Genomic DNA, 26,804 nt, shown 5'->3' with positions numbered 1-26,804 from the left:
TTGCGTGTTTTGATGACTCTGATTCTGAGTAGAAGCAGTTTGATTCTGAGCTTGGTTTTGATTTTGGGTACCATTCCCTTGGCTATTTTGGTGCTGCTGCATGTTATTTCTATTTTGCCCATTAGTTCCTGGATGCCCCCTATGCTGTCTTTTTTGGCCATACCCATTTCTATGTTGCAAATGTGGACATTGCACTCGCCAGTGACCTTCCTCTCTGCAATACGCGCACTGATTTTGTCCCAGAGGCCCTCCATGCATGTTCAAATTACCTCTGCCTTGTGTGTTTCCTCTTCCTCTATTGTGTCCCGCCACTTGCTGGAGTAGCACCCTTGTTTTCAAATTTGCCCTATCCTTCACCTCTTTTTCTTTTTCCGCATTCACTCTGTTCTCATAATATTGGGCCATATGTAATACTTCCCTCAACGTTTTTGCTTGCCATGCACTTTCTGATGTCATTATTAGGTTTTGAATTGGAAGTATTAACCCTCTCACATACTTATCGACAAATAGTCTTTTTCCCGCTTCTGTGCTTCCATCCTGTCCACTAAAGTCTGCAAATACTTCCTCAAATCTATTTAAATAATCTGTAGCTAATTCATCCTTGCCCTGAACGCATGCAGTTAATTTGTCCCTTTGAATTATTTTCTCTGGAACAATTTCTTTCAATTTTTGTATTATCCGTGCTGGTAACGCCACCATATTTGCCCCCCGTTTTCTCCCTGCTTCTCTATTCTTATCTTCCACTATTAAATTCGCCCAAGTGGCGCCATAGGCTGTTTTATCATCCACTTTTCTTATTTGCTTCCATATGTCTGCTGGCAAGACTACTGGGAATATTAGATCTATATCACCCATAGTGAGCATGGATGATTGCAGATAGGACTCTATTTCTTTATAAAATCCCGCTGGATTCTTTCTTATATCGGGAATAGTCTGTTTTATGTTATTCACTTCCTGTCTGGAGAAGGGGACATGTACATATTGGGCTGTATAATGTGCTTCCGTTACCTGCGCTGGTGTGTCGGCTGTTGCAGGAATCTCTACCTTAGGCACAAAAGTAGGTGGGACTTCTCTCATTGTGAATACTAAATACTGCACACACATGCATGGCAACAATCCCTATTCAAGAGGTAACCCTTCCATTTTACTTGTCAGAATATATCTATAGTTGATATCCTGTTATGTTCATCTACTCCAAGTAAGACTCAGCAGGATGCCGCTCAACGTGTGCATTGATTTCTGTCACTTTCCATCTCACGATCTCACTCTTGAGACATGCGCATAGATGGCACGCGTGCAGTCTTACAAGCATTCTGGATCACCCAGCAGCCAGCCGTGTGTCAGTATGGCCCTGTGACTCTCAATGAATATTGGCCATTGGGCAACATGGACACAGCATTGCCACAACAGAATCTGGCGATGTGGAACTTTAGGCCTGTTTGCACACAAAGGGGCCTGAAAGAAATGTCTGTTGAGCAGGACCTGGACCTGACCGGAAATTAAACAATTATATCACAAAGAAGTTGAGCGGGAAACCTAAATGTGTGATAAATAGTGTACATGTAGACTTGGCACTCTCCTCATAACCCACTTAGCAGGAGACAGACAAGTAGCTAAATGTCCCTCGCAGGGGGTCCCCTGACCGCAGCATGTGGTGATGAGCTGCCTATCCAAAAAGAAGAATCGCTCTGAATGCTACTAGGTGGAAAACACCAGAATGTGCAAGGACCTTTGTCCAGAGATTTTTGTTTAAAATCAAAGAACACAACAAACACTTTCTAAGAACCAATAGTGCTATACACAATTAAATCAAAGGAAATCAGAGCAATTAATAAAAAATGGGAAAACCGTTGAGGTGGTAATCTTTATTTATTGCTCATTTGCAATGCACCTATACAAGTGTGCGTGGCAAGGCGCAACAAGGCAAGGGGGGACAGAGGAACGATCCTACCAGGTCTTGTATATTGTGCAGGTATTTATAACACGCTTAATACCTGAGGCCAATTTTAAACACAGATCTGGGATTCAAACCAGTGTTGCTCAGCGTGGTGTTGCTCCTAAAACCCCCATGTTGCCACTAAGCTATCCTCCCTTCCCTTACTGACCTCATACGTGTGTACGCTAGGGGTAGTTAAAACCCCAAATTTAAAGACTGAGATCTGAAAAATAATAATCTCTGGCTCAATCTGGGTGGCCTATCTACCCGTATGCCCCCCCCTGGATTTCATTGCAATGGATGCAGGGAGAAAAATACACTCTGTGCAGCCATTGCAACATCATTGCCGCCTGTGCTTTGACTTACATGTGCACTTTAAGATATGATATGCTATGTTTAGCCATTTATAACTTGACTGTACACGTGTTTTTAGGCGCGACAAGACAAGGGAGGGTACAGAGGGAGGACAAGACAATCTTACTAGGCCTTGTGTCATTCAGACCATGCAAGTGCGGAACACAAAGTGCAGGGGGAGGGGATGGGGGAAGTGCAAGGGAAAGGGGAAGTGCAACCAGGGCAGCATTGCTCTGAGTAAGTGCAGCCAAGGGCAATGCAGCGCTGGGTAAGTGGAAGGAGGCGGGGGGCTGTAGCAGTTACAGTTACAACCCCTAGTGCATGACAAGCCCGGAGGCAGCGTAGGGGGACTGATCAAAGAGGAGCCTGGTACCCAATGAGACTCTGAGGGTAACCAAGCAGCCAGTTGGTGCAGCAGACATGTAGGTCATAATGGGAGGGAAGGAAAAAAATCTGAGGAGAAACAGAAGGTCTTAAGCTGCTTCCAGAACTTCAGGTGTTCTGGCTCAAGTTTGAGAAGGGCAGGGAGGCCATTCCAGAGGGAGGCACTTGCAGAGGAAAGTGATCTATCCCCTACTCTCTGCCTGGAGAAGTGTCGGACGCTCAGAGAGTTGGAGGCTGCAGAGTGAAGGGATAGAGAAGGAAGGTATTTATGAAGAGAGTGTTGAATGTAGTGCGGGCCCTGGCCCCAGAAAGCCTTGTGGACGATGCAGAGGGTCTTGAACTTGATCCTTGCAGTCACCGGGAGCCAGTGGACAGATTTCCGGGCTGGAGAGCTTTGGTCCCTGGGCTTGAGGCCAAGTATATGTCTTGAAGTCCTGTTCTGGATCAGCTGAAGAGAGTGGAGAGTAGTGGCAGGCAGAATGAGAAAGTGGCTGTTAAAGTAGTCCAATCTAGAGAGAACCAGGGCTCTGGAGAAAATGAGCTTCGATGGTAAAGTGAGAAAAGGAAGAGTACTCTGAAGAGGTGGAACTGGTAATGGGCCTTCATGGAAAGGTCTGTGATGTGAGGCGAGAAGTAGAGAGTGGAGTCGATGATGACACCAAGGTTTTTTTTGCCTCACAGGAAGGCTAAGGAAGAGAGCCCAAGGAAGGCAGCCAGAGTGAGAGAGAGGGAAAGCGGGAGCAGGGGTCCCGATGAGAAGGATCTCTGTCTTACTGGCATTAAGGCAGAGATTGTTGGAGGTGCGCGAATCCTGAATTGCGGATAGACAGTCAGGGATGAGCGAGAGAGGGGAGGAGACTGTAGGGAGCCTGAAAGAGAGCTGTGTGTCACCCGCATAACACTGAAAGTTGGAGCAGAAGGTAGAGATAAGGTGGGCCAAAGGGGCAACATAGAGATTGAAGAGCCAGGGTGAGAGGTTAGACCCCTGGGTAACACCACATGTGGGGAGAGAGGTGGTGGAGCGAAAGGACCCAAGTTGGACCTGGTCGGTCCAGGAGGAAAGCGATCAGCCACTCCAGGGCCTGATCTGTGATGCCCAGGTTCTCACAGACTCTATTGATCAGGATGGTATGATTGACCTTGTCGAAAGCAGAGGAAAGTTCAAGAAGGATAAGGACAGAAGGGGTACTAGAATCTAGATTGGAGAGCAGGTCATCACAGGTGTTCAAGAGAGCAGTTTCCATGCGTCTAGCTGCTCTGAAGCGAGATTGGTGGTCATGGAGAAAGCCAACAGTTTCAGTGTGAAGAGTAAGCAGGGAGATGGCCAGCTTTTCCAGAGGTTTTCCCAGGAAAGGAGTGATAGAGATCGGGCAATAGTTAGCCTGACATGCATGATCCACGGAAGGCTTTCTAAGGAGGGGATGCACAAGGAAGTGCTTGAGAAAAGAGGGGAAAGCTCCAGTGGCAAAGGAGTGATTGCAGAAAACAGCCAAGGCTGGAGCAAGAGTGACAATGTGGTCCTTGATTTTTCTGGAGAAGCAGGGGAGCACCTGTTTGGACGACACGTTCATAGGTCGGACTTGCCTAGAAACATTGTCAGGTGTTAGAGAGAAAGAGGAGAAAAGAGGAGAGGGAGAGGTGGCCTTAGGGGGGCCGAGAGCAGTAGAAGGTAAGGAAGAGGATAGCGAGAACAAGATGTCCTGGGTTTTAGCACTGAAGTGAGAAGCCAGGGCCGTACATAAGGGTGGAGTATGCCATTTTCCAGTCAAACAATGCTGGAAACTCTAGATAAACATTGGTCAGCACATACCTTGCAGGAGAGAACAGTTGCCTACACACTCTGTTAGCCGAAACTACAGCACTGTCCGTCACACACCCACCCACTAGATGATGGCAATGAACCCAGAAAATCCAATTTGCTTTTGGGGATGCACCCCTGGATCTCCAGCAGCTGTGCCCACTCCCCGACGCCAACAAATGCATACTGATGGATCAAATCAGACACTGGCTCTGGCACAGTTGTCAGACTGCTCTATGTGGCTGACCTACCACCAGTGCCACTGACATGGGATTTCTGTTTGGCCAGTTTGTCTTTTGTACACATTTTCACAACCCCCAGTGTGTCTTCACCTACTTGGCATTTGTGTTCGTTGTTAGCTCCATCCTCAGCACTTTTCTGACTGCACTGGGGGACCACACGCCATGCAGCTGGAAGTGCATGTTTGGACAAGTAGACGATGCACATTGAGACTATAATAATGGTAGAAGGTGCTATATAAATGACAAGTACAATACAAGAGCAATACAATGCTATATACTGGTTCAGGTGTACAATTCTTTGCCCGCTTGCTTCACCCCTCCTGGCCAACCTGATCCTCTTTGGAGGCTATATTCCAGGCTCTGGGCTCTGTTTCTGTCTTCGTAAAAAAAATTACAGGACGCACACAAAGGTGTATGGAGGCTGCTTCCTGCTTAGCATGTGTAAATAGGTAACTACTTTCATTTATGATGCTTCAAACATGACATGCCTCTTTTCACATAGCTAATCCATGTGACGACATTTGTGCATAAACGTGCATATCTGATGGTATACAAACTTGTGCATTGCATCAGATACGCCATTAAATGTGTGCTTGGTTGTAAAAGCTGTGCACACATTTTGCACGGTTTTGACCAAGGTACATTTTCATGAGGTTAACTTTCAGAATGTATATACATCGCAAGGAGATGCGCGCGGACTCAAGCGCATCAGTATACCATCAGACATCTCACTATGATGCACATGTTTTTGAGGAGCTATGACGCAGTATTTTATTAGGTTCATGGCAGTAGCGGTTAAAGCAGAAAGTATTTGGAAATGCTGTGTTTTTTACTGCTCTACCAATAATTGGCATAGTGGATTTCTTGCAGGTGGAATTCCAGATGTAGTAATTATCATCATATGAGCTGAAATGCCTCGTGTCTCACTCCAGTTTAGCTCCAATCAAGAGGTGGAGGTAAACATTTTAGAACTCACCAATAGTATTGAAAAATGTTATTCTGCACTGAAGGTAACAACTGGGACATCCCTTCAATGCAGCAAAAAAGTCATAGCATGTGTCTGTGAAAGAGGTTGAAACGGTGGACGGGTAGGATGACCACCTTCCCACAATCTTTGCCACCAAATGCAAAAAAGAGGTGTGAATTGACCGCTTTGAGCATTAACAAAAAAGTAAACAGCAGTGGTGTGACAAATCAACTTCCGAGGTACCAGTGGTCATGGGGTGAATATCTGTTTCTAAAGCATCAATCCGCCCCACACCTCCAATACACCAGAAGGGATCCAAAGAGATTGTAATAACACGCAAATTATACACCTCCTTGTCCAATTTTGTTAACAAGGACGGAACTGCAGGCTTATCTTGTAAAGCTTGTGGATCATTGGTTAGTTGCAACACAGCGAAAATACAATTATTACCTAATGATAAAAGAGACTTGTCAGTTAAGGTTGTATCACAAATGTCTACTTTATTTATATCACAACAGACAGTCTAACAATACTACTAAATACAATCCACCCATCTTCCTGTCTTTTGTGCTCAAAGAGTCTCTCTGGTTAATGGCCCTCTCTATGTGGTCTCTGCTAAAGTGGCGGGTCTCCCTCGAAGCTGTGGCAAGACCAGACACTCTGACTCCGGCAAACCACATTCTCGTACATTATGTATGGGGCTCCCATAGTGGGTTGGCTTACTGTAAACAGCAGTCCCAGACATGAAAGCTTACTGTCATTGATACTGGTTTCAGGTTGACACAGTTACATATGAAAGGTTGTTGGGTTTCCTGTCTCCCTTATTAACCTCTGCAGCCAGGCTTCATTTGGGCCTGTTTGAAGTACCCTCTATTTGTATGCTAATCACTCCCACCAGCTGCAGGGCCTAACAAAAGAGCAGGGCGGATCCATGGAGTCTCTGTTAGTTAATTAGTCTGGCCATGGCAGGGGGGAGGTTTGGTCCTCCCCCTTCCTGGAGATGACATAGTGCACTCCTGGCTGTCACATTCCAACTAAATATGACAGGGCGGTGTGAAGAATCCTGCAGATCCCGCACTGAAACCCTGCCTAAAGTCTTCTCCCAAATGACTATGGAAAGGCTAGATCAGAGGTCGCCAAACAGTCGATCGCGGGCGACTAGTAGCTCGCCTGAGCCTTTTCAGTCGCCCGCGCTGAAGATACCGAAAAATAAACATTTATCCTAAGTTATTTTATTTAATGGTAATTTTTGCAGCCATGTTCAGTATCCGAACCCTCGTCGGCCCAATTGCAGGCAGAGAGCTTGGCTACTGTGCCACTTGGAACTGCTTGTAAATCCACTGACAAATGTCAGTATCACGTTATACTTCTGCAGGCCGCCTGTAGTACCACAGTTGGCCTTGTGCGCCCCCACGACAGTCTTTCTTAAGCAAGCTGCTCTTGTTTGCCAGAGATGTTGGAGGGGCTGGGGCAGGATCAGGATCATTGTGACCACGCACTGAAAATATCACAGTAGCACTGCTGCTTGCCTGGAAATGTTCAAAATAATATTTAAAAAATGGTGCAATTTCTTTCCAAATTCCACACCATACATTTCCACTTTAAATCACTTCCATGACACAAGTACACCCACTTTTAGTACATTAAGCAATCCATAGACACGCTGTACAGTAGAAGCCTACCAGGGTAGTTCAGCAGGTTGACAGACCGATGCTGAGATGTTATATATTCAAAACTACAGGTTGTTAATCGTATGATTTTTTGCAATGCATTATAAAAAAGGTGCTATACAATGTGTTTGGCCAGGGTATGGGTTGGGCTGGTTGCTTGCTTATATTCAGGGCTGAGGTGGGGATATTCCTGCCCGTGAAAATCAAAAGTTGGCACCCATGAACCCACAGTTTAATTTCCTAAAAACTGCTGTCAGCATAAGAGAAGCATTTGTGATTAACCTGTTTGACAAGCATATAACATCTCTATAAATATACCTTGTGCTAAAACACAGAGGGGCACACAAATAATGATAATGATGTGTTATTTATATAGCGCCTTAATCCAAAGCGCTTTACAGAGCACATATTTACATGCAATATCACCCAACTGAAATTGGTAGTTATGTATCGACCTCAGAAGGATGAAAGGCTGAGTTGGCCTTGCCGGGATTTTAACCTGCGACCTGCCAATCACGCTCAGATCGCAGCAGCGAGCGCTCAACCCGCTGAGCTATCTTACTGGCAAATAACAGAGTATGTGTGGTGTCTGACAAAAAAAAACATTTCAAAGAAAACTTGTGAACGCAAGCAACATTTTTCAATGTGGAAATTACTTTTTTTTATTTGGAAAATAATAGTGTGCCTAGCATGTAGAAAGCCTGCATAAAACGCAAAGGAAGGGGCACAAAAATTACAGGATATTTGTGTGGTAGTCCAGCAAATATCTGTCTTTTTGAGACAGCTACTAATAAATAATAATGCAACAAAGAGGTTTTTGAAGTTCTTAATATATTAGCGAAGACATATGTTATTCCATCTGTTTATAGAGGAGAAGTAATTGAGCCAAAAAAATATTGGCAAAAATTCCGAGGCTTATAAATATCCCCACCCCGATGTCACCCGCTAGTAGCTCTCCACTGTTGGCCTCCACTACAAGTAGCTCTAGCTAACGTAAAGGTTGGAGACCCCTGGGCTAGATGCTTCCTGATCCTGACCTTGGGAGTGGTGTACTGTGGAAGGATCACCGTTCTGTCAAATCTGAGCAAGCCTTATTAACAGAAAGCTCTTTCTGGGTGTCTCAGGATAAGCACCTTCCTTACTCCCAAATTGTACAACGTAAAAGAGCAATTGCTTAACTCCAATGTCTTCCTCTGTAACAACCAATTCTAAGAGTCCCTCTTTTAATGAGTTTAAGGGAAATGAATCTACCCTTAAAATGAACTCAATTGTTAGAAGAGCTAACTTTGCTGAAGGGGACTACAAGTCCCATAATCCCATGAGTACTGGGACGAGGAAGAGGGCTGAAGAGGCATGCTGTAGCAGTAGTCAAGCAATTAATCCTAACAGCCCACACCTGAAGGAACCTGGGAGGCATAAAAGCCCCCCTCAGGTGCAGGCAATTGGAAGGAGCTGGAACTGTGACTGGAATGTGAACTGTAGCAGTAGTAGCAAAAGAAAGAAGGCAAAAGGCTGGCAAACCAAGCAGAAGTGGAAGAACAAGAAAGATGCTGGAACTTGGAGACAGCAGATTTCACCTGCTTGTTCTGAGAGGATCATGTGCCCACAAACTCTTAAGTGCATAGACTATGCAGCAGAAGGCATGCAGGAGAGCTGTCTTTCCCCATTTGATCCTGATTGTCGCGATTGCTGCGCAGTGAACCTGCTTGAGACCAAGGTGAGGAGCAGTTGACAAGCCGTGGGTCTCATGAGAAAGACAGGCTCTGTAAACGTGTGGCCAGACCTGTGGCACCTTCACAAAAGAAGGGTGGGGGTCACTAAAAAGCCAGAAGCACCAGAAGTTGTGGCAGAAGTCATGGCAGCAGTGCGACCCACAGAGCAAGTGTTAAAGATGCTGGTGAGTGAAGCATGGCATTCTAACACCTTGCGCAAGCATTGCTGGCAACAGTATCCAGTTCCCTATTCACTTGCATATGGTTTAAAGAGAGTAGAAGTTGTTTCTTGAAGCTCTGATATCTGAACAATGTTAATGTAGCACTCACATAGCATATGAAAGTCCTTTTACTCGCATGAAAAGCAAACACTGCTTAAATCCATTGTTCAACCCTTAAAAGACTGTTATTGTCTGAAGGAGTGGTCACGTGTCAATATTTTGGAAGAGTGAACGTTATAAAGACCATTATTGAAAACGTAACCTTGATAATACCATTGTTGAAAGTTTTAACTTGTGAAAATGACATGAAGGAGTGATTGTGTGTGCCTAATTGTGATTCCCAATGGAGAACTAAACTCTATCCTTCACTTTCATATGGGAATACAATTCAATACCAATCTTTAAACTTTGAAAACTACATTAAGAAGTGGTCACATATGCCTAATTGTGAATCCTAAAGAAAGACTGAACTCTATTCTTTACTTTAACGCAGCATACCTTTTATCTATATAAGATGTTAAAGTTTATTTATTATCGAAGAAGCATTTCCCAAGCCAAACGTCTCCCCACATTAACCGTGAAACCAACCTTTCTCAGAATTAAGTAGCAATCTCTTACTGTGAAGTTAATAACAGTTCAACTAGTCTAAGATACATATGTGCAAGCATTGCCTAAGGCTAAGAGAGTGTCTCCAAGGCTTCTGTGTAATTACTCGGGCTGAGAAAGTTGGGGTAGGAAAACTAGCTTCTTGTAAAGACTATTGTGAATTTGACACAACACGTAGTGCTAAAGACTGTGGAAGCCAGAGAGAAGTGAGTCTTAAAGGCAAACCCAGGTTGTTATTGTGGCAGACAGACAAGAGAGACAAAGAGGCTGGCCCTTTGAAGAGAGATATTCAGAAAATGAATGCCTTGCCTACTTGAAGGTGTTGAAGTACTTCAAAGTGCATCTTTTTTGAAGTACAAATCACTGAAGAAATAGTAGTAGTTCAAAGTACTGAAGCTGTGATGGTATATCTGGTTGTCAGAAAATGCAACATTGGTGAAGCCTAAGCAAAGTGTAGTACTGTGAGACAAAGGTGACTGTTCCCATGGTCAATCAAGTAGAAGTGAAGTTGTTGAAGTGGAAGCAGCAACACTGTGAAATCATCCTGACAAATATACCGTTGTGAATTCTAAAACTGTAACTAATGATATACTGTTAGCCAAGAACTGTGTATCACTGACAGTTGTGGATATTGCATTCCTTTTGAATTGTGGCAAATCTTCTTGAAGAGGTGACAAAGCATCGTTGCTGGGATTACCATTGGTGCTATTTGGTGGAAGTGGATATTTCCCCAAGGAGAAAAGATTTGCTATCATTGGAACTTTGGTTAACCAACTCTGACTTTGAATTTGAAACATCAAGAACTGATTTGATACATTTCTCTCTTGGGTTGAACATGAGCAGAATTAACTTTGAATCCTGGGAAAGAGAAATTACCCAGAACATTAGAAGGTTATTCAGGAATTGTGAATGTTGTTCATGTCATGTTGTATTGCCATATATTTTCTTTGTGTATTTGTTGCTTAGTGTGAGGGCTAATTATCCTGCATTAGAGTGATTCCTTTAGATTTTTGTTAGGCAGGGAAATCCTCAGCAGAGTAGGGATAGTGAGGCATTTTTAAACCAAATTTGAGAATTAAATTGAATGTTTTTATAAATCATCAAACAGCTGTCCACCTCTTATTACTGACCCCTCACAGAGGACTATGCTTATAGGCTGTGTCCACTCAGAGTACTATTATCAGAGAGGTAAAGCCCCATCTCACTGGTGATGCCCAAAAAGGCTGAAACACGTGTATGGGGTTGCTGTTGATACTCTTGTTCAGAAGGGAATTACCATAGCATTTTGGTGCTGGACTACCCATGTGGGCGGGACAAAGACTGATATGCAAATGGATATTTCCCATCTGTGAAAGGTACAGTGGGCTAAAGTGTGGCTGTGAACTCTGGAATGGGTACCATCCCAAAGAACAGGCCATTTTTGCCGTGTTCATTCTCATACAGGGGCACCCATGACTCATTTTAGACACACAAACAGCCTAGGCACACAGAAAGAGAAACATAAACCGAGACACAGATACACATGACTAGAGGTGCACACAGACTGAAGGACACAAGCAGAGGCACAGAGACAAGAAAGCATAAGCAGAGACACAGATAAACACACCTAGAGGTTCACACAGACAGAGGGACACAAGCAGAAGCACAGAGGCATAGAAACAGAAACAAAGATATGTAGATGATGGGCTAGGGAAGCCATTTTGGGGGCAGAGCAACTAGTGCATTCGGATGAGCTCCACATGGCCAGGTGCAGGCACTCCCAGTGGACTGTGCTGTCCCCTTTCAAAGCTGAAGAAGGGTGAGGTGGATTCAGTAATAGGCGCTTTTGGGTTGGTCTCTTTGCAGGCTGTGATATCAGACTGTTGGTCTCTTTATGGGTGTTTCTGCTAACTGTTTTCACACAGGCAAGTTGGCATCAATTAACTGCCTGACTAGAGCTTTTCACACTGTAAGCATCTGTGAACAGCTACGAAAGAAAAATAATCGCAGCAAGGTCTGAGAAGGAATAACTTCAGCCCAAACCATGGCCAGGAAATCGCACTTGAGTAGTTTCTGGAACTTTCCTTCTACTTTCTCATTCGTGGAGGGAGTTTGGCAGTGCTTAATTTGTGAGGTAGTTTGCCAGGGCTCAGCCCCGGCACTTATTTCTGAGCCCCGGCACTTCTTTTCTCAGACTCAGTCTGATTATGGTGAGATTTTTTAGAAACTTTATTATTTTAACTCTCATTCAATAGTTGTCACACAACAAGGAAGAACAGTGTGCATTGGGTGCAGCCTCTTCATTCTGGGCCAGTTCATTCTTATTCCTGAACCTAATGACCCAGATGGACAGGACAGTGCTAGTTTTCATGGATAACAATGAGGTGGAAAGTGGCAATGCTGGGTGCTCCAGTCATCCTGTGTGACAATGGTGCAGGTCTGCTACTGCAGTTTGGGTTGACAATAAGAGGACAGTCACCGGCTAGCAGCACCAACACAGGGGCAAAGCCAGGGAAAAGGCCACTGCCTAAGAGCATTGTATGCCATGAGAGCAAAACTATACACAACGATTTTGCTGCAGTTTTTGACAGGCAAGTTCAGCAGTTCAGGAATTATTTTTCCTGCATTTGACATTTACAGCATGTTTACTTGGTTTTCTGTGGATGGGTGGTCAACATGTTCCACTTGCCGTCTATTGAATCGGAGCACAATGTTAACAATGATGATGTATTTAAAGATCACTCAAACATTGGCCTTAAACTAATATCTTATGTTATGTTATGTCGATTGGTGTCTATAAATTGAACCTCTGGCATGTGTAGTGCATCTGCGACCTGCAATAGCTGGTAGGAGTTGCAAGTTATACCCTAAATATGCTGAAACTTTGGTGCACTGCCGTGGATGGTGGCTAGAGTGGGCCAGGAGTTGCCTGCCCTGGTGTGTCCCAGAAGTGCTAGAAAATATTTGAGCCCCTGCACCTATTTATTTTTACAAATTAAGCACTGGAACTTGGAGAGGGTGGAAGTCCAGCAGTAGTCAACCTCAGAGGTCCACACTAACCACCTTCACCCCAGAGGCTTAGACAGAGTAGGCCCACCCAAAATCTGCAAAATGGCCTCTCAGCAGCACTGTGTGGGCATTCCAGATGATAATGTCACTGCGGTGGGCCCAACTACATTGGCTTCAGGCCCCACTTGTTAGGCAATCCTGGCTATGACTCTGCTTAGCCCCCAGATAACTGATGGTATCAGTGCTGGCGGCTCGTAGGCTCTGAGGGTCCCGAGAGCACTGAGATCCAGCGCAGAGGCCTGATGCAGAATCCAAGTGCTATGTTAGCTCTGCCCTGATAGAGCCTAGGTGGACAGTTTGGCGCTCCTGAGAGGGCAACCCAAGGCACCACAAGCCAAGCCAGTAATGCCAGGACTAGACTTGTTACTTCATTCCACTAGAACCAATAATATTTAGTGATGATCGAGGAAGCGACAGACACTATAGAAATCGAGAGGGTTTTTTGTTTTCGGCTCCTGCTATCGAATCCATCATGAGTGATTCAGTACATGTATGGTCATGGCCATGTAAGTTGTCTAGTGAGGCTGCTGCTGTGATGTTATTGATCAGCTTGGAGTACGTGGGTCGGCTGGTCCAGTTCCCCATGGGAGATGCTGAGAAGATACTGTTAAACATGTCATGGAGTGAAGGCAATTCAACAGCAGTGTCCATACTGTCACAATGCAATTAAAAGAACGCAATTTAAAACATGAAAAGTAAATAAATAACACCCTTGGGGTTCATAGAAAGCGAATTATCCCTAGCATAAATCTCTTCTCTTGATCACAAAGAAATGTCGAGCTAGCAGACGAGGCAATGCACAGTGGAAGAGCCGAGAGTAGAGGTGAGTAGGTAGGTGGGTGCAGCAGTGAATGGACTAGTCAACAAGTCTGACATAAGCTCATGAGTCTTAGTTTAAGTAGGCAGGGCCAAGACGAGCCGCAGGGATTGGTCCAGAGTAGAGAGAACGTAGCTTGATTTTGCGATTTGGCTTTCTGCGGGAGATGCTATATAGCACAGAGTCGCAATAGAATTTGAGATGTGTAGAAAAAAGGCAGCAATCTAAGCGCAATGCATAGAAATATATGTACTTTTCTCCTCTTTGTTAAATTTCCCTCTCATGTGTTGGCTAAACCTTAGAAGCCCTTTCTTCTCCGTAGGTTTTTGCAGGGAGTCAGAATTGTATGATGTTCACAGATGATGGTGAGCCCAGTATTTTAAAGTGAGCCTTCCATTGCCTCTGGTCAGCGGGCAGAGAACCCTGGTATAGAAGCAAAAATACACTACTGGTGGATGACTATTGGTTGCTTATGGAGTCCAGATCCATCGTGCCGCACCGAAGCACATTAACAGCAAGCCTGTCCTAGATCTCAACATCTTATAGACTAAAGTGAGGGGAATGGCGATGCAGCCTTCCAATAACTAATGCACCAATCAGGGTAGCCCGTTTCGATGTGGAGCAATGAGCCTGGGATAGGTTGGAGTGTGAAGGTCCTAAAATGGAACTCGGTGAGCGCATCACTTGATTTACCCCCCATATCTTTCAGACAAACAAAAGAAGGGAGGATTCTTGCAGAGAGGGGCTTCTAGTTTTCCTATTCCTTGTACTGCAACGGGGTGAACTAAGTGAGGTCAAGGAAGCACGAGGACAGGATCACACTACATGGACCACATGGCTCCAACATAGATGCGTGCTTCACAGCCAGGGCAAAAATGTGGAAGCATCAACAAGGGAACGGAGCATGTATTTGAAGGCATTCACCAATCTGACTCTTCATATGATATGAAATTTTATTTATATCGTGCTCGTACACAAGTGTTTCTTAGGCACAAATTAGCATATGACGTTTAAAATAGAGGGAGACTTGATTCCACCAAACTGCCTTAAAGAGTAAACATAATTACGAAACATGTTTTCCCATTAAACAACTGAAGTTGCTGCTGGCACGAATTCTTGATATTATAATCTTCCTCCCTTGGGGTCCAATAATTACAAAGGTTAGGGTCCTTCGGGTGACTGTCTACGCGGCTGAATGGCCGATTCTGGAGTCGGACACCATGCAGACTAGCTAAAAAAATCAAAGAATCAGGGTGACGGAGAGGGAGCCTGGAGGATTTCTTTAATCTTGTGTGGTCTTTGTGGTGGATTCGCTGGCCGACGTCAAGATAGGGTGCACAGGCGTGATTTTAGTGTGGAACAAGGGTGTTTGCACTCTATCCCCAACATTTGTGGCGCATTTTGTCCACCTCATTTGTCCCCCTTTCCTGGCACACCATTTTGTTCCCCCTCCCCATTTGTCCCACTTTCCTTTAGATGTCATGCCCCCCACCCCCAACATTTTCAGCAAAGTTACTCCACTGATGGCGAGGCATCCTCCCAATGCGTGAATGTGCAACAGTGAAGGCATAGATGAGAAACTGAGCTGTGCCGCATGACTGAAAGATTTCTGTACCCAGACATCAGGTTTGTGGGAATCGGGTATGACTCAACTCTGCCCTGCTGCATAAGAGGAAGTGTCCTGGTGAGCTTTGAAAAGCAAGAAGCCATCACGCGAGGGAGTGAAATGCCCTTCGGTTGAGGCTGGTGGTGGAAGTGTTGACGGAGCAAAGAAGCCTAGAAAAGCCGTCTGATTATATGCCAGAAACAACCTAGAGTAAGAGTATTGCACAGATCAGTGCCCGCCGCTTTATCTCCAACAAGGAACTAAGGCCTCAAACCCCATCTGGGTAAGTGACGCATCACGCCAACTTTCATGGTATTCCTATGTCCGATTGTATGCAGTTATGCTGTCTCAACAGCATATTTTGCCAAACATTAGAAAAATAACGTCACGAATTGACAACGACCTACCTGAACAATTTGAATAGGAAATGCAACAGAGAGCCTGCATGCCACAGAAAGATGGCGAATCGAAGGCCAGTGAATGTTAAAGTGAGATAAGAAGTTTCGTGGTATAGACATTGGACAGGGACATACAGATATGCGTATCGTCTCGGGAGAATAGCTCAGCGGCAACACCGTGTTCCGTGTCGCCTTGGAAGCAAGACGGCTCGGAGCAGCACAGGTTCGATTCCCGGGTCTGCGCTTAGAAGCCTCTGGGTATTTACGTTATAAATAACCTATTGTATCGGTATATATATCGAAAGGCAAAGCAAACACTGGAATGAAAGAATGAAAGGGGGCACAGATGAAAGGAAGCGTGGTAAAACCAGTCCTGAGTTTCAGGGAGGATGCAACCGGGCAAATAGTAGAGTTCGATAGAGTGTAAGGGGAGAAAAAGAAAACCGGGGAATCTTATGAGGCCAGCCTGGGGAAAATACCTGCAGATGGTAGCACAAATAAACAGAACGGGCACAGCTGAAGGAATCGGACGGAGATAGATTTGGAACATGTTGGTAGAAGAGAATTGCCATCGGTGCATTTCGGTTCTGCACTTCCCAAAACTGATATGCAAATGGTTATTTCCCTTCTGTGAAAGGTACAGTGAGCTAAAGTGTGGCTGTGAACTCTCTTTCACCCTTGTTCTGTCTCGCGGAGGGGCACCTGTGACTATTTTTTGATAGGTTTGCATGAGGTGCGCTACTGTAGTGGGCCCAAGCAACCCATGCAAGCAAGTGCCTGATTCATGGAATTTTTAGCGCACTGCCAACAAACACCCTGATTCACAGAGCGGTGCAAAGTGTATTTTTGCAGTGCAAAGTGACTTGGGGTGCAAAGTTAGTGCAAAGTCACGTTGCACTGCAAAAGTACATTTTGCACCACTCTGTAAATCAGGGTGTTTGTTGGCAGTGCAAAGTCACTTTGCACCGCACTAAAAATTCTTTGAATCAGGCCCCACGTTTGTAAGGTAAGGCTCACCATTGGTGGTTTGGATATTCAATGGGGTGGGTGGGTCCAGAATGGCACAATCAGCAATAGGGGTGGGAGAAAATGGGACCTGAGGATGTGGGTGTGAAGACAGGGAAGAGAGCTAGGGACAGAATTGGCTTTTGATTGCATTTAGGAGCAAAGTGTGGGGGATCCAAGTTCTGAGGGTGGAGCAGTGGTTGCAAAGATAGTCATGAAGTGGTAAGTGAAGTGTAATGGAAGGCAATCATATTTGGGAATGATCAAAATGAAATGGGAGGAGAAACCGAAGCTGGACATTGTAATGTCTGAAGGATGGTATGAATTAAAAAAACAATGTCCCAGTTTTGCATCGAGCGGCACTGCGCTGCGTGCGCAATGTAGATTAGCATTTATGGCGTATTCTGGCTAGACCAATTGTGCGCTGGTGAGAGGTCCCAATTGGGGAGTAATACCAGTGCAAAATGTGGTGCGGTAGTGCATGTAGTGCAATTGTGCCATCCTCAAAAATAACACATTTGCATCAGGCATGTGTTTCTATGTTTACTGGAGTTCATGAAGAAAAATGTTCAGTTTGTCAAAATCATGCAATGCTGCTGTGTTATCTGCATCCTTCCCTGCGGGCAGGAAAGCCACCTTGCAATCTTCCATCTTCCCCTAAACATTCTGATATCTTTAGTGCGGTGACTGACACTGGTGCACATGGCACAGAGGGGATTAGTCATTTGTCTGTTTTGGATAATAAAGACAGTATACTTTGCCCCATGGCTGAGTCTTCCGTTCTTGCGGTGGGAAGTCTTTGACGGGCCCACGTTTCTCTGGGAAGTATCAGGACGAATGCTGTGAGGTGCCATCCACAAGTCCTTAACAGCGTTTACACTTGACATGGCACACCAACACCGGACATGGCAGTTTTGCACCTTTGTGCAAGGTAAGAACTAAAAATACTTCCTAAGTCACCATTGCTTCTCTTTTGCTCTAGCATACTATAGCATGCAGTAATCTGCCAACAGTTGTCCCCCTATGATCCTTTGAGATAGCATCATATGAAACTATGCACCCGGTTACTTAGGATATCGTGACACACTACCCCAAAAAGGATAACAATCTTTGGAAACATATTCCTTTGTTGCTACACTACTTGGAACTATACACCAGCAAAGATACCATACGATTATTACTGATAGAAGACAACTTAACCTATTAAAATAACCGTCCTAACCAGTTACACACTCGAACGTTGACCATATGATATTATTTACAGATGAACTTTCTCACTATATAAAAATGAATTGGATACCACTACCTTAACATCTGCCATCACCATTAGGACATCCCAATATAGGTAACTGGAGTTTCTTAACAATGTATTGCCACTGTGGGACAAACATCTAAATAGATAGGAATAACTAGGGTTGTCCATTATTTACATGGAATAAGAACAGAAACTCTGATATAAATGGCAGCACTATGGTTAAGGAGCGTATTATTTGATCTGCACCAATTTGGGAACTGGACTCTGAATACTCAAACTTAACTACAAACGTGAGCTAACGTTTGACCACATATATTATTAGACATAAGTCATAAGATCAAAATGCCCATTTAGTTAGATTCTTAACAATCGGCTTAAAATATTCACAGGTTTGCCCCAATAAGGTTTGTGTCGGAGGCCCATTATTACCTGTATTTTTCCACATAGGAGAATACACTACAAACTTGATGATTATCTTGGAGAAGGCGATGCATAAACACATCATAACTTAAAAACCGATGTATTGACACTGCAGGACACACTTAAGTAGGAACAACTAGGGTTTTCTGTTATTCACAAGGAATAAGAACAGGAGCTATGATATAAATGGCAGCACCAAGATTAAGGAGCATATTGTTTGGGATTGTTCTTCTTTTTGTCATTGTTTGGTTGCATACTAAAATCTTTTCCAATGTTGTAGATTTTCAATATTTTTTATATTGATTGCCCTATATATAAGGTGTCCTTCTTCATGCGCTCAGTTTTTTAAAACTATTAAGATATCATGCATTCTACTGAGAAAAATGCCCAATATTTAAAAACAATGTTGTTTGCAAAAAACAAATGTCAAAGAAAGAATTGTCCTTGTTTCGTAAGATGTTTGACGATGGTTAAATAAACAAGGAAACCGCACTGGATGCTTTTTGATGAATACTTTTCAGAAATCAGACAATACATGTTAACAGAAAGGTTTTCCCGTGTGTTCATACACTTTTGCTCTGGAGACCTGCTAATACCACCCAAGTAACTCCTGGTGTGAGAGCACAGGCCAGCAATTGCATTTTCATGCCTAAAATGATTGACTGGATCCTAACCAGATTACCCACAAACTGTATTTGAGAGCACTAGACAGGGAACTTGCGCAATGAAGCACACTCCCAATTGTGTGCTATTGTAGTGGCATAGGGCAAAGTCACGATCCTGTGCCCACACCGCAGTCCATACACCAACAAAATAGACAAATCCCGATACACACATTGTGCATTGCTTATCTTTATGCCCTACCCACTCCCTCAACTAAACCGTATTGTAATGTTCTGCCTCTCCCTCAACTAAATCCTATTCTAATGTTCTATCGCGCCCTCATCTGAAGTCTATTTTAAATTCCTTGCTCTCCTTAAACTGCTCAAGCAACCTCCTGCTTCTGTCTGCAAGACTCCTCATGAATGAGAACTGGGCATGCCCTATTTACACTATCTAGTTCCAAATTATTAGAATCTCTTTGTCCAAATCCTGAATAAAGTTGGAGAAATATCAAATTGACCAGAACAGGCACTATTTCACAGATTTGGCAAGAGCAGATATGTCTCGACCTGGCACAATACAGAGCGTCAGTAAAGGTTGGCGTTACCTGAGCTATGCAGGAGTCAATGGAGACAATACATCGTAATTATTTTCAGGCACATGGAGAGAATTAGGACTCTCCACACATGGGCCGGTTGGAAAAGTTATTGTTGTTGTTTCTATCCTCTCACAATACACCCTGTTTATTTATAGATATTTTAATTTTCTTGCAAACCTGAGGATCAAACACTCATATATGAGCCCCAATTGTGGCAACCCTCTACTATTCTCTTGTAATGTACACGAGGTCCTATCTGAGTTGACCTCCCATCTGAGTTATCCTGTCCAGGTTAAGCCATATTAGCCACATACTCCAGGGTGTTACTGCTAAGAGATTCCTATATGGTGAAAAGACTGTCTCTAATTTGATACTATATTTTGTATTCTCACCTTCTCAAGCAGTCTGTCAGCTGGTACGCAGGAAAGATGCTTCTCTTCTTCTACTGGTCCCGACCATGTGATATACCAGGGGTTAGGCTGACACCTGCTTCAGAGTGACGATTCTCTCTGCATCGCTTTAGACAAGGTTTCCATGGTATCACTCCCCCCACATCAAAGGTGTGGATGGGTCATTTCCTCTAAATAAATAGACAAGACCCAGCAGGGCAGGTGATACATCCTTTAAGTTTGAATTGAGCTGCTTTATTCAAGACAGGTCTGTTTTTTCTTTTAAAAAATCCCTTGCTTCTTGACTTACAAGCTATGCATGCTCTGTCCACTTTCTAATACATTTTTCTCTAACCTCTAATCACTCCCTTATAAAATCCCTCCCAGTTAATGCATCGCCTCCTCCTTTAATTTTTCTGCTGTCTCTCCTAGCCTTGTTCTTTCTTCTTAGAACGTGTCCCTTTTCAGTCACTAACTGAGCCAATCTTTCATTCCTTTTTCTCTATTCCTTCTAAGACTTCATTGGCCACTTTATGACCACTTACCCCTAGCCCCCCCTCTTTTAAAACCAATTTACCAAACACAAACTCTTCTTAGCCTTGAACATTTAATCAAAAACTATTATACTCGGTTTTTCATCCGGAACTTGTATTTATCAACACCTGCCATCAGATATGATCTACAAACTCCATAACACCACCAGCCCTGTATTAACCAAAGACTCACTCAGTCCTCTGTGCCACTTCACCCTTTCACCTTTAAAGGGAGAGGGGGTCAGCCATTTTGTGCTTACTATCACTTCCAAAGAAGTGTGGCCTTCTTCTAGTGAGACTCCAACTCCCCACCAATCAGTTCAGCCAGCACCTCTTCCGCACCTATGTCTCTCTCTAGCAGCCCTCTGACAGAAACAGACGAGAGGCCTTGCTATCCTGCGGGCCTCAGTTGGGGAGCATGACGTTAATGATATTGTGACAGTTCTTTTTGTTTGTTTTGTTTGTTTGTTTTATTTATTTCTATAGCGCACCTTAACCTGGAGGTATCTGGGCACATTCTTCGGTTGCAGGGGTTACAGACATACAGATTATATATAAAAGATATTTACAGAAGTTACTGTAAGTTTGGCAAAGGGATGCTTTATCAAGAAAGGTATTTTTTCCATTCAAACATCCTTTTCTTCTTGCCACTTGTATAACAATCTATAAACGCCCTGTCCACTTGCTAATAAAAATTGTTTCCTAAACCCCATGCCCTCATATAATCAAAATGCATTGCCTCCCGCTTTCATTTCCCACCTGGCATTTGCCAGACGGCTTCTCTCTTGCCAGCATTTGAACCTTTTCTTTCTTTCACTGAACCAAACCTTCTTCCCTTTTGTTCCTACCCTGCCTTATTGGTTTGCTCCAGGATCAGCTACTCCTTCTTCCCAGAAATGATAGGTGCACACCATCCTGGCGAAAATAGGCTGACCTTTCCATGGTTATATTCTCATGTCACACTACAACAATGCACAAAAACCTGTCATCTGTTTAGCACACACTATATTCTCTGTGGATGTACCTGTGTCCACACGACTTCCCTATCATGTACAACCGCCACACTATCCGCCACTCCCTATTCATTAACTTGATGATATCCTCACCCACCATAAGAATCAAATAATTCTCACATAGGCATATAATTAACTCCTACCACAAACACATCAGTAGCAGTTGCCCACATCTCATTCCACCTGCCCCAAACATACCAGTTCTGCTTCGCTGACCACCTGAAGTTCCAGAAGCAGCTCAAGACCTTCCCTTTTTCCTCTACTTTCTTTCTCTCCATCCCCTGCTGACCTACCTATCTTCTGCGCCGACTGGTTGTTTGGCTATCATCAGAGTCTCCCTGGGTACCAAGCTCCTCCACGATCAGTCTCCCTCTGAGGAATTTGACCATCCACACGAGGAGAGTGTGTTTGCCTGGGTTTTTGGGATTTTTTAATAATGAAAAGGAATGATGGGAGACCAACCTCCGAGGACAGTGTGAGGCCATTCCACACAAGGTCCATCTGCTTCCCGCATAAAACACTGAGAGGATGGACTACTGTACAGTGAAGCAAAGGATTCTGAGGGCGAGGACACCAGAAGGCTGGTGATTCCCCAATGCCACAGAAAGTTCCTTTTGGATTTGGATCACCAAATTCCTTTAGCGGGTCACTTGGGAGTGAGTAAGACATCCGACCGGTTGTCTGCACACTTTTACTGGCCGCAGTTTGGCGTAAAAAGTAAGGAATTTGTCCGGTCCTGCCCAACTTGTCAAGCTTGTGGCAAGTCAGGTGGTGCCACAAAGGCCCCCTTAATTCCACTACCTGTGGTTGGGCGGCCTTCAAGAGAATAGGCATGGATATTGTTGGTTCTTTGGATCCTCAAACCAGTTCAGGGAACAGATATTTCTTGGTGGTGGTGGTGGACCCTGAGGCTGTCCCTCTGAGGAGCATCAAAGTCCCAGTGGTTGCGAAGGCTCTGATTGGGATATTCTCCCGTGTTGTATTCCCCAAGGAAGTCATTTCTGACCAGGTATAAACTTAATACCAACATATATGAAGGCTATGTGGGAAGAGTGTGGAGTCGCCTACCGGTTCTCTACCTCCTTCCATCAACAAACCAATGGGCTTGTTGAGCAGTTCAACAAGACCCTGAAAGGCATGATAGGTGACTTGGAAGAGCACCTGAGGAGAAAATTGGATATTCTCCTGCCATGCCTTCTGTTCACTTACAGGGAGGTGCCACAGAACAGAGCAGGGTTTAGCCCCTTTCAGCTTGTTTGGACACCCTGAAGGAGGGATGGGAAAGCAAACCCTCATCCCCGTCACGTGATGTGGTGGACTATGCACTCGGCTTTTGGTCTAGAATGGCCAAGTACATGGAACAGTCAACAAAGAATCTTTAGGCCAGTGAGGAGCTGATGAAGCACTGGCACGACCAGAAGGCCACAGTGACAATCTGTTCTCCAGGCCAGTGGGTGTGGATTGTGGAGCCTGTCAAACCCAGTGCCCTTCAGGACAAGTGAACTGGGCCTTACTGTGTGCTGGAAAAGGTCAGTGAGGTGAATTATCTCATTGACGTGAAAGGACCTAAATAGATGTGCAGGGTCTGTCACATCAACCCCATTATAGCCGGGATGACTTGGTCATGGCATTAGTGACTTACGGAGAGACTGAGGAGGAGACTGATCCCCTCCCAGACCTCTTGCACACTGAAGCCACAGATGGGTCAGTTGAAGGTGTCAACCTTGCAATGGACCTGTCAGAACAGCAACTGACAGAATGTTGCCGTTTACTGGGACAGTTTGCCGGTCAGTTTTGTCTGACTCCTGGTCGCGCAGATCTTTGCACCCATAATGTGGACACAGGAGACAGTAAGCCGGTGAAGAGTAGAATTCACTGGATGTCTGATAAGGTCAGGGACACCATCAAGGGGGATGTTTCCAAGATGGCGTCCCTAGGAGTGATAGAGCCATCCCACAACCGCTGGGCTAGCCCAACGGAATTGGTCCCTAAAAAGACCAGTAGTGGGAAAACTGAAGTTCGCTTTTGTGTGGACTACAGGGGGCTCAATTCTGTCACAAAGACAGATGCTTACCCCATTCCACGGGGAGATGAGCTCATTGACAATCTCGGCGCTGCCAAGTACATGAGTTCTTTTGACCTCACAGCAAGGTGTTGGCAGGTCAGCTTGACAGAGAGAGCAAAAGAGAGGTCGGCATTCTCAACCCCGGAAGGACATGATCAGTTCACTGTGATGCCGTTCAGATTGAAGAATGGACCTGCCTCTTTTCAGAGTATGGTTAACCAGGTTTTGTCTGGACAGGAAAACTTCAGTGTCACCTATTTAGACAACATTGCTGTGTTCAACCACATCTGGGAGGATCATGCATCCCACCTGAAACAAGTTTTCAAGTGCTGCAGAATGCAGGCCTGACTACCAAGGCCACGAAGTGCCAGATAGCGCAGGGTACTGTGACTTACCTAGTCAGTGGAGGTAAGAAAGAACCTCTCGAAGCAAAGGTGCAGGCTTTGAACGAGTGGGACATCCCCATCACACAGACACAGATGAGAGCCTTTTTTGGTCTCACCGGGTACTACCGTTCGTTCATCAGAGGGTATGGGGCCATGCCATGCCCCTGAATGTTGTAACGTCCAAAAAGATGCCAAAGAAGGTAACTTGGACTGGCCTGTCAATCCTCGTTTCACGATTTAAAAGATGGATTGTGGAGGGGCCCCAGTTCTGAAAGTGCCCGATTATGGCCAGGAATTCATTATCCAGACAGACGCCTGTGATTTTGGGATTGGAGCAGTGTTAGCGCAGCTGAACTTTGAAGTGGTAGAGCAAACTGTCGCCTACATTAGCAGGCTGTTGACAAAAAGGAAAGGAACTGTACTGCCGTAGAAAAAGAAGTGTATGCGGTCATATGGGCCATAAAGAAGCTGAAACCCTACCACTTTGGGTCTCACTTTACGATCCAGACGGACCACAGGCCTATGCAATGGTTAATGGCCATGCAAGGGGCGAACCCTAAGATTTTGCAGTGGGCCATATCCCTGCAGGGATTAGATATGGACATCCAGCACAAGCCAGGCTCCCAGCATGGAAATGTAGATGGCCTCAGCCGGTACTTTCACCTTGATGACGAACCAGACCCTCACTAGGTTGGTGGTTCACATATTGAGGCTGGGGGGCATGTGAGGAATTTGACCATCCACACAAGGAGAGTTTGCTTGCCTGGGTATTTTTATTTTTAAATAATGAAAAGGAATGATGGCAGACCAACATCCGAGTACTGTGTGAGGCCATTCCACACACGGTTCATCTGCTACCAGCACAAAACACATAATCATATGTACTCCGAGAAGACACAGCCTACAGGCGCTGTCTTCCCCTGTCAAATTAAGCTGGAATGTGACAGCCCCGGGTACATCAAAGCATCTAAAGGAGGGGGAAGGCACACCTTCCTCCAGCATGGGCAGCCTAATGTAAATATCAAAGGCGCCATGGATCAGCATTCCTTTTGTACTCAGGCTGGTGGCAGTGCATAATAACGAGATTAGTGAAGCAAGCCTAGAGTAGAGGCTTGGTTGCCAGAAGAGACAACAGGAAGGCAGGACTAACACCCCTTTGGTATGCAATGTGCCAAACAGAAGCTAGTTCCCACTGTGTCTGTATGAAAGGCAGTGGATGGCCTGTCTGGGTCCAGCCGTTACTGCAGGTGTCCCTGCAGAGCAGACCCCTTTCAGAGGGACGAAGGATGTGATTTGGAAGAGACAAGAAGTCTGCTCCCAGCACATTAAGGGAAACCTGCGCTTTAATCAAGAGTCGCAGAGGGTTCAGTTAACCACAGAGACACTTTGATCTACATTAGACAGGGAGATGGGTAGGACTTAGATATATGTTGTCAACCCCTTGTCTGTCCTGTTGCAGACCACTCTAGTCCTGACCGCATGCATGATATGATATGATATATGATATGATATGATATGATATGTTATGATAGGTTATTTATAACATGCTTAATACCCAGAGGTGTCTAAGCGTGGACCCCGGGATCGAACCTGTGGTTCTCCATGTCATCTTGCTTCCAAGGCGAGCACATTGGCCCTGAGCTATCTTCCCGAGACACAACAGAAGATTGTTGGTGGGGTCCCAGGATTGGTTCATTAAGGTGGGCATAGCCTGCACCAATCACTGGGGCCTATTTGGCTTTTTTAAAAGAGCGCTGAACCCCCCACTTAGGAGATCATCTAAAGACTTTGAATGGAGTAAGAAGAAGGACTCATTTGGACCAAAGCTGAAGGTACAGTCAACCTTACATCTTCCTCCAGTGAAGGAAGGCCAGGAGTACCAAGAGGGACGCAAGATCCATCCCCTTAACATCTCCTAGGGAACAGAGGGAGATACCGGCTCAGACCCATCCAGTAGCTTCAGATCCCGTACCCAGCCAGCACAAAGCATGCCCCACAAGGTTCTGCCAGCAAGCTTCCTAGGTGGGAAGTGCCAGAGAGTCTCTGGATGAAGGACAAGACAGTTGCCTGCAAACAATCTCCAGAGCTTTTGGCTGACCGCCTTGAAAGGACACGAGCCCTGCGAAGAAGCTAGGAGGAGTACCACACAAGCATCATCCAGCGTCCATCTTTTAAGGACATTTTCAAGACAGTCGGGTCTTCGAACTGCATCCGGCTGCACTACTGACTGTTGTCACAACGCAGTTACAAGAGCTATCTGAGCCACCTCGACCAGCATTCCAGATCTGCCAACCAGCACAGAGACAACGATTCTTGGCCCAGAGCAGCCGTGCTGGAAAGCCTGCAGATGTCTGTCCATCCTCGCTTGCCGAACTGCCTCCTGTCTGGTACCCACAGCTGTCTCCCGCCACCAAGTCTGTCTCAAAGGCCGCAAAGCGTCCTGGGAATGCCTCAATGCTGTCGAGCACAAGAACTTCTTCAACACCAGGTACATTGTGGTTCTGCCCCCTTGGTCCTTCTGCGAAGGCCTCTAGAGACAGTTACAACCCTTTGCCCCCTTGCTGCTGAAACCAAATAACCTTGAACAGTAAGACTGATTACTTTTTTCCAACTACCCTCCTGTCAGTATCCAGAGTGCTTCCCTTTCCTTTGTGAAATTGTCTGTGCTATGTGTTCCTTTACAGGGTGGGTTGTATTTTGTAGTGTGCTAGAACTGCCTGTTGTTGGAATAATAAAGTAGATATTTGTATACATCCTTGACTGGACAGTCCCTTTTAT

At 45.0% G+C, this 26,804-nt stretch overlaps 1 protein-coding gene across 1 annotated transcript in view; it reads left to right on the top strand.

The window, feature by feature from the left end:
* Nucleotides 1-15,492: 15,492 nt before the first annotated feature.
* The window catches only part of LOC138580682 (toll-like receptor 13), a 67,589-nt gene continuing 56,277 nt past the window's right edge, over nt 15,493-26,804 (top strand). Inside the window, exon 1 of the mRNA XM_069651403.1 lies at nt 15,493-15,644. The gene's annotated coding sequence lies outside the window, so the exon portion shown is untranslated. The remainder of the gene's footprint in view (nt 15,645-26,804) is intronic.

This window comes from Ambystoma mexicanum, chromosome 3p (assembly GCF_040938575.1).
Source record: "Ambystoma mexicanum isolate Mex_15411 chromosome 3p, UKY_AmexF1_1, whole genome shotgun sequence".
NCBI classification, from domain to species: domain Eukaryota; kingdom Metazoa; phylum Chordata; class Amphibia; order Caudata; family Ambystomatidae; genus Ambystoma; species Ambystoma mexicanum.
Note: the sequence above shows the minus strand (reverse complement) of the source record. Positions and strands in the feature narration are given on the sequence as shown.